The sequence below is a fragment of the Mus caroli genome, unplaced genomic scaffold (genome assembly GCF_978045245.1).
Source record: "Mus caroli unplaced genomic scaffold, Mus_caroli_1 scaffold_4, whole genome shotgun sequence".
NCBI lineage: Eukaryota > Metazoa > Chordata > Mammalia > Rodentia > Muridae > Mus > Mus caroli.
The window spans coordinates 147668570-147677274 of NW_028227259.1; the positions used below are offsets into that span (position 1 = coordinate 147668570).

General features: G+C 46.5%; 1 protein-coding gene across 2 annotated transcripts in view; it reads right to left on the reverse strand.

Moving 5' to 3' along the window:
* Nucleotides 1-6957, reverse strand: part of Rnf216 (ring finger protein 216) — a 114858-nt gene extending 107901 nt beyond the window's left edge. For both annotated transcript variants that reach the window (XM_021162526.3, XM_021162524.3), the window contains exon 1: nucleotides 6872-6957. The gene's annotated coding sequence lies outside the window, so the exon portion shown is untranslated. The remainder of the gene's footprint in view (nucleotides 1-6871) is intronic.
* Nucleotides 6958-8705: the final 1748 nt, after the last annotated feature.

An 8705-nucleotide genomic window follows, 5' to 3' on the forward strand; every position in this document is an offset into this window, starting at 1 on the left:
CCTCTGGGTCCCAGGGATTAAACTCAGGTCGAGAGGCTTGGGAGCACACACCTTTTACTCATGGAACCGTCTCACATTAGCTACGATATTAGTTTTAAAAACATTAAAGAACTCAGCAAATATTTAGTGTGGGTTTGCTACATGACAAAGACGTGAGACAAAGACAAATGCATGAGGAATATACACAAAGAAATTCAATATGAACATTGCTTTAAAGAACTTTAGTGGGCAGTAGCGCTGTACACCTTTAATCCTATCAGAGGTAGGGCAGGCAGTTATCTGTGAGTTTGAGGCTAGGCTGGTCTTGAGTTCCAAGACAGCCAGGGTTACACAAACAAAACAAAACCAAAAGCAAAACAAAACACACACACCCAACAAACAAACAAAGCAAGCAAGCAACTTGGAGCAGTGTGAGCTGTCGTGATAGCTCAAGGCTTTAGGGCACTAAAGGTCAATTCCCAGTACTTAAAAGGATGTCGAAGATCCACCTAAAACTCTAGCTCCAGGCAATCCAATGCCCTCTTCTGGCTTCTGTAGGCACTGTACCCACACGCTGTATATGAGAGCAAAACACCCATACTTTGTAAAAAAGAACTCCGAGCAGTGAGAGAAAACATGCAAATAAATTATGTATATTATATGCATTATTCATGCAATTAGTCATTTAAGCACAAGATCTCAATGATCCCCAGTGTCCAACACAAAAAACCATGCACAGTGGCCCCAAACTAGCAATTCCAGTGCTGGGGAGGTAGCTCTGTGGGGCTCACTAACTAGACAGGGTAGCCGAGGTAGCTAAGTTCCTGGCTGTGAGAGAACAAGCTGGACAGCTCCTGAGGTCTCCACAGAAACACAACACACATGTGCACACATACACAGTCAGATAGGATAGTTTATTATTCCGATACACAGAGACAGATAGGACAGATAGACAGGGACAGCTTAGCAAGGCTAATCACATTTGAGTCTGTGCCAGAGTCTAGCTTAGCTTTCAGAGCATAGGAACTTTTATCAGGTCTCCTAAGAAGTCATGGTGGTCTGTTGGAGTCACATGGAACCCCCTGCACTACACAGACAGTAAATTGAAACTTTCCAGCAGTCTCTAACCTCGGACAAGGCATGTGAATGAAGAAACCATATTATGAGTTGTTGGCCGTCTTGGCTGACAAGGTGTGCCAGGTGAGCCCTCTTCAGGCTGCAGAACCGACGGTAAGAAAGCTGGATGTGGTGTGCTTCCCTGTAATGCTAGCATTCCCGATGTAGAATCAGGAGGCTCACAGCAACTTCAGCCTCATCTACACATCAAGACCCAGACTCAAAACAAATGCACTCCTGTCAACAGATTAAACTGTGGTACTAAGCCTTTTGGGGGTAGTTTGTACTGTTGGTAGGAAGCTGAACTGGAGTTCAAGCTATATTTTCCAGCCAATGGGAAACAGAACTATGACTGCTACACATTAGGAAAATCAGCTTTGCTGCAATGGGGAAAAGTAGGGACATTTTGTGCCAGGAAATCCAGCAAAAAAAACAAAAAACAAAAAACAAAAAAAAAAACCAGTCAAGCCTGAACTAGAGATAATGGTATATAAAGGTGTGTGTGTGTGTGTGTGTGTGTGTGTGTGTGTGTGTGTCGGCAACAAGATATGGAGTACAGAATTGGTGGGATTTTGAATTGGCTGTCAGCGGAAGAGAAAGAAAGGAGTCTAAGCTGACCTAGATGCTAAGACCAGGCTGCAGCAGAAAGGCAAAGCCCTTAAGAACAAATAAGATGATGAGTTCAAAATTTTAAAAATTCAGTATATTAATTTTAATATACAGACAAAATGAAATAATTAAGGTACAATAACATCCACATTTACAAATATTAGTAGGTAGATAATGATAAGTTTAAGCAGTTTAAACAAAATCTAGAAATCCTACTATCATTGTTTTCTACACTAGGATTCATACCAAAAATTAAATTCAACCGGGCGTGGTGGCGCACACCTTTAATCCCAGCACTCGGGAGGCAGAGGCAGGCGGATTTCTGAGTTCGAGGCCAGCCTGGTCTACAAAGTGAGTTCCAGGACAGACAGGGCTACACAGAGAAACCCTGTCTCGAAAAACAAACAAACAAACAAACAAACAAACAAAAAATTAAATTCAGTCAGGTTAGTTAGCTAAACATTTTGAAAAGTTTTAATTTATGCAAATGTTTGTCTGCATATACGTATGTGCATTATGTGTACCTAGTGCCTACAGACGCCCAAAGGAGGCACTGAAAACCCTGGAACTGCTGTTACAGATGTTTATGGGCCCCACATGGGTGCTGAGAACCCAAATCCAGATCAGCTACTAAAGAGCTGCTGCTGCTGTTCTTTAATAGTGGAGCCATTCTTTCCAGCCCCAACGTTAGCTTTAAGATTTTAACATAAGGGCTGGGGTGTTGTGGCTCACAGAATTCTGCCCAACATCCAGGAAGCCCTGAGTTCAAGTACCACATAAACCTGGTTGGTGGCACAGATCTTTGATTATAGCACTCAGAAGAGGTAGAATAAACAGTGTTTATTCTATTCACGGTCATCCTAAGTTACATTGCGAGTTTGAGGCCAGCCTGCACTACAAGAAACGGTATTAGAAAAAGTAACATAAAATGCTAAAATTTTTCTTAGCCATTAGAAAATAGATTCTGAAATGCAAGCAGGTAAGTGAACACACCCACCTTTGATTTGTTTTTGATAGTGTGGTACAGTGCTGGAATTGAACCCAGGGCCTGGCAGGTGCTGTGTCATACTCATGAGCTACAGCCCTAATACTCAAAGATCTTACAAATCAATTGTCTAGGAGCTTATCACACTTTGTTCTTTTAGCTCAAGTTCTGCCTTCTAGGCTCCATACATTGACCTCTTCATACAGCACTAAGGGTTGTTTTGTTTTTGTTTTGTTTTCCAGACAAGGTCTTACTATGTAGACTACACTGGGCTCTGCTGGGGTTAAAGGCATGTACCTTCATGTCTGGCTGTTTTTTTAAATTACACGTCACCACGACAGTCCCCAAGTCCTTACCATAGTACAAAAATCATGGCTCATCAGGCTTTTGCTGACCCAAGTAGTGTCACCTAATCTTTCCGCACTCTCTAGCAATGTGTTGGTCCCTTGTCAGACCAAACTTTCTTTAACTGCATTTGTCTCAGGCTGAATGCTCTTAGTGAGACTTCCTCTCTTTGGCCAAATTACCTCTGTTCATCCCTCAATCCTCCACTTCCTCAGAGAAAAACCTTTCCTGATTATCCTTTAAGTGCCCTGTTCCATGTTCATTCACAAAACATCCCTCAATCCCTCAAATACTACATGATCACTTCAACTCAACTATCTAGGAAACTATACTTAACATTAACATCTGCTGCTGGAACTCAAGTTCCAAATGCACAGCACCGTGCCTTACTCAAAGCTTCCAAAGGCTGGAGACAAGGCACCAAGAAGCTGATCTAAAAGGCATTGTAAAGGTACAGCAGGATAATTAGAGGAAAGGATTGTGTAGCCGTAACTGTCCTCTGAGAGGCTCCACCCAGCAGCTGACTGAAACAGATGCAGAGTCCACAGCCAAACATTAGATCAGAGAGTCTTGTGAGAGAGTTGGAGGAAGGATTGAGGAGGCTGGAGAGGACAGGGACTCTACAGGAAGACCAATAGAGTCAACTCGGGATCCATGGGGACTTCCAGAGCCCAAACCATTAACCAAAGAGCAGACAAGGGCTGGACCTAACCCCACCCTATATGTAGCAGGTGTGCTGCACAGCTTGGTCTTCATGGAGGTCTCTCAACAACTGGAGTGGGGGCTTACCCTGACTCTGTGGCCTCAATGTGGATACTGCTCCCCTAACTGGGCTGTCTTGTCTGGCCTCAGTGAGAGAGGATGTGTGTAGTCCTGCAATGACTTGAGGTGCCAGGGTGGGCTGGTTCCTTGGGAGGAAACTCCCCCTTCTCAGGAGTGAAGGGGAGAAGGGAATGAGGCAAGGGGCTATGTGAGGGGGAACTAAGAGGAGAGGAGGGCTCAGATCGGGATATAAAGGGAATAAATAAATAAATAAATAAACGGGGGAAAAAAACCTAGCCATTGGATAGCTCCCACCCATGCTCATGAGAATGGCCCTAGTTAAACTCAGTGGATTACAAAAGAAAACAAATAAAAAAATTCATGACTGTGGGAATGGGAAGTGTGTATGTGTGGGGGGAATTAATGGGGTAAGAGTCATTATACATGAAATTGTCAAGGAATAAATGTAATTTAAACATTTTACAAATTGTGTAACTGAGTTCTAGAACCAGCTGTGAACCTTTGTATCAAGTTATTTTTCAGCACCTCTCTTCCCCCTCCCCGACAACAAAGGCTATTAGATTATTGACAGGACTAAGTACCTAGCACTTAGCGCCAAGTTTTGTGCAGCTAAGGCTGGTGATAGGTTAAGGGCACTTGCTGCCAAACCTGACCGACAGCCTGAGGAGCACGTCTGAAAGCCATATGGTAGAGGAAAACTGACTTCCAAGAGTTGTCCTCTGACCATTAAGTGTACTTAAGTGTCCATATACATATTAAATGTTTCATTAATGATTTATTTTTACTTATGTGTATTGGTGTTTTGCTTGCATCTGTGTAGTGAAAGGGTATAGGATCCCCTGGAACTGGAGTTAAGACAGTTGTGAGCTGCCATGCGAGTTCTGGGAATTGAACCTAAGTCCTCTGGAAGAACAGCCCCTACTCAGGAGGCAGAGGCAGGAGTACTTCTGTGAGTTCGAAGCCAGCCTGATCTACAAAGGGAGTCCATGACAGCTGAGGCTCTGTTACACAGAGAAACCCTGTCTCAAATAAATAAATAAACAAACAGACAGGCAGGCAGACAAGATATGTTTTGTACAGATAATGTGGTGACAAGCCCGGCAGTGGTGGTACACACCTTTAATCCCAGAGTTTGGGAAACAAAGGCAGGCGGATTTCTAAATTCAAGGCCAGCCTGGTCTACAGAGTGAGTTCCAGGACAGCCAGGGCCACACAGAGAAACCCTGTCTTGAAAATAAATACAAAAAAACAAAACAAAAACAAAAATGATGACAACATGAGAATTCCTGTCTGGAAGGATCTAGAATACGGGAGAGCCCCAAGCACAGTCAACACAGAGCGCATTACCTCACGCTGTAGTTAGTAAACACTCCGCAGACTTCGTAAACTCTCAATCTCCCTGAGCCACACTTTATTAAATTCCTCCTCAAGAGCCTTTTACTAGCTGCTCTTGTCCTTTTTAGGCAAGTCTAAAGTTGCTAATGCAAAAGGCTCACAGGTATCCAACAGCCAGGCTCAAGAGCCTCAGCAGTCTCCTCAAGCTCACCATCCTTCTCTACCCTCAGAAGGCAGAGCTTGGCTATTTCTTGGCTATTTCTTAATTAGGATAAGCTAAGGTCATAAAAATACTGTCCTTCCCTCCAAGCAAGGGAACAAGAAGGGACAAGCCCCTTCTCTGCATACGTTAAAATAACAAGCAAGCGGCGCTTTCATAAGGTCACCATGAAACTTGACCCGATGCACACAGGCTCCTGTACATACTCTTTCACCCTTGCTCTGAAGGAAAACAAAATAAATCCTAGTCTCACCCAAACCAAAGCAAACAAACAAAAATCCAGCAAGGAAGCTGGGCGGTGTTGGTGGCGGTGGCGGCTGCGGTGCACGCCTTTAATCCCAGCACTTGGGAGGCAGAGGCAGGGGGATTTCTGAGTTCGAGGACAGCCTGGTCTACAGAGTGAGTTCCAGGACAGGCAGAAGTGCACAGAAAAACCCTGTCTCGAAAAACCAGGAAAACAAACAAACAAATAAAAAATCCAGCAAAGAGTTGAGAGTGGAGCTCAGAGGTAGAGCGGCTGTTGAGTAGGAGAAAAATGACACATGCCTTTAATCAGGAAGCAGAGGCAAGCTGACCTCTGAGTTACATGCCCGCAAGGGCTACAGTTAGACTCTACAATAACAATAACAACATAATGGCAAGATGTGGTGGCCTACACCAGGGCAGAGGCATGCAAATTCCTGAGTCCCTTGGGCCCAGCCTCTACTTTTCAGGTTTCAGGCTAGCCTCGGCTATTTAAAAAAAAAAAAAATGAAGAAAAGAAAAGAAACAAATCCAAGACAAACCCCAGCGGAGATGGCGTCCAAGGCACTTAGCACAATGGAGAAGACGATCCCAAGTCATTGCACCCTTTGGAGATGCAGGGAGTTCGGGATCTCCGAGCAGCCCCACGAGGGGCCGCCTCGTCCCCTCGAGCGTGGGTCTTGCCGCTCACCCCAGGGTGCCACGCGCACGTGAGCGCTCTCTGCCACCGCGCACCGGGACTCCGGACTGCAGGAGTTTCGAGTCCCCTTCACTCGGGAGCTCAGACTGGGATGACAGGCGTCAACTTGGACTCCAAGGGGCCCCAAACTGGCCCGTGCTGGAGTTCGAAGTCGCCAGTCGGTCGCCTCTTCCGCTTCTCCAGGCCGCGGTGAGGAGCGCGGCCACCAGAGCGAGCCGCCAGCGAACCGTCCCTCAGCAGCTCGGCGCCCCCCGCGCAGCAGGCCGGCCCGAGAAACTTCAAGTGACGGGAGGGGAGCCGGCAGGCCAGCGGTCGTCCGCGTCGCTCCTCTCCCGTCACCCCCCGCGCGGGCCCCCGGGCCCCCGGGGCTCGCGAGCGCGGCCCCCTCGGCCCCCGCCCCCACCCCGGTGGCGCCCCGGCGGGAGGCCACTCTCCTCGCTCGACCCGCAGCCCCGGGAGACCGCGCGCGCGAGCGCCCATCACGGACTCGCCCCAACACAGCCAGCCCAGCTCCGCGAGCGCGGCTCGACGCCCGGGAGTTCAGTCTCAAGTTCACCTGAAGAAGCAGCCGTTGGAAAAGCTCCCCCGCTGCGGCCGCCACAGCTGCGACCGCCGCCGCCACCGCCACCGAGGCCGCTACTGCGTTCCTTCCGGCCTCGCCACCGCGTCCACCTCGCGCCTGCGCGCAGCGCCCCCTCCCGACTAATAACAGGAAGAACCATAGAGGGACGCGGACGGTCGGGGAGGAGGGACCTGGAGAGCGAGACCATAGAGATGGGTGCCTAGCCGGCCTCCATCCAGGCTCCACGACTGCAGAGCCTTGACTCCTCCTTGCTGCGGGAAGACAAAAGAACAGCTGAACCCCAGGGTCACTGTAGCCGACCCAGCTGAGCCATGAAATCAACCGATTAATCACGTATTTATCCCCTCTTGAGGTGATGCTGTGTACCAGATGAGACAGGTAAAATGACCCAACTCTCCTCCCAAGGTATTTGGTGGAGAGTAAAGCATTTTTTTTTTTTTTTTTTTTTTTTTGGTTTTTCGAGACAGGGTTTCTCTGTATAGCCCTGGCTGTCCTGGAACTCACTCTGTAGACCAGGTTGGCCTTGAACTCAGAAATCCGCCTGCCTCTGCCTCCCGAGTGCTGGGATTAAACGTGTGCGCCGCCACACCCGGCGAGTAAAGCATTCTTAAATTCAAGCTCTGTTCAATCAAGGTTGGAGAGCTGGCCAGCGCTCAAGAGCACCGACCCAGATTTGATTCATGGAACCCTCATTGCAGCTCACAGTGGTCTGTAATTTCAGTTCTAGAAGATCCCTGACGATCTCTTCTGACCTCTGTGGGCACCAAGCATGCAAGTTGTACACCGGTATACATTCCGGCAAAACATACCTATGCATAAAATCAAAATAAAAAATAGAAGTTGAATATTTTTCAGCCAGGCAGTGATGGTCCACACCTTTGATCCCAGCACGTGGAAGGCAGAGGAAGGTAGAGCCCTGAGTTTGAGGCCAGTCTGATCTACAGAGTGAGTTCAGTATAGCCAGGGCTATACAGAGAAATCCTGTCTCAAAAAAAATTTTTTTTAAATAAAAAAAAACTCAAGACATTGTGTGTGTATGTGCTTGTATGTGTGTATATGTATGTGTATGGTGTATCTGTGTGCTCTGTCTGGGCTTTTGTAGGTTATGTATGTATAAGTGTGTGTGCTTGTGCGTATGTGTATATGTTGTGTATGTTTGTGTGTATGAGTGTGTGTATGTGTGCTTATATGCATATGTGTATATGATGTGTGTATGTTCTGTGTTTATGTTGTATATATATATATATATATATATATATGAATGTGTGGTGTGCTTGTGTGTGTGTATATTATGTGTGCTTGTATGTATGAGTATGTCTGTGCTCATGTGTGTATGTGTGCTCTGTGTGTCTGTGTTTGTGTATGTTATGTGTGCTTGTGTATGGATGTGTGTATATGGTGTGTTTGTGCTCTGTGTGTCTGTGCTTGTGTATGAGTGTGTGTGCTTGTGTGTATGTGTATATGTTATGTGTGTGCTCTGTGTGTCTGTGCTTATGTGTGTGTATGTTGTATACATATGAGTGTATGGTGTGCTTGTGTATGTTTTGTGTGCTTGTGTGTGTGTGTGTGTGTATATGCTTGTGTGTGTGCTCTGTGTGTCTTTGCTTGTGTGTATGTGTATATGTTTTAAGCGTGTGTGTGTGTGTTTTTTTGAGACTGAACCCAGGGCCTCATAGATGCTAGAGAAGCTGTCAATCACTGAATTACATTTCCAGCCCTCTTCTTATTTTTATTTAAATTTTGAGACAAGATCTCACTAGGTCATTTAGACTGGCCTTGAACTCACTACATAGTTTAGCCTGTCCTT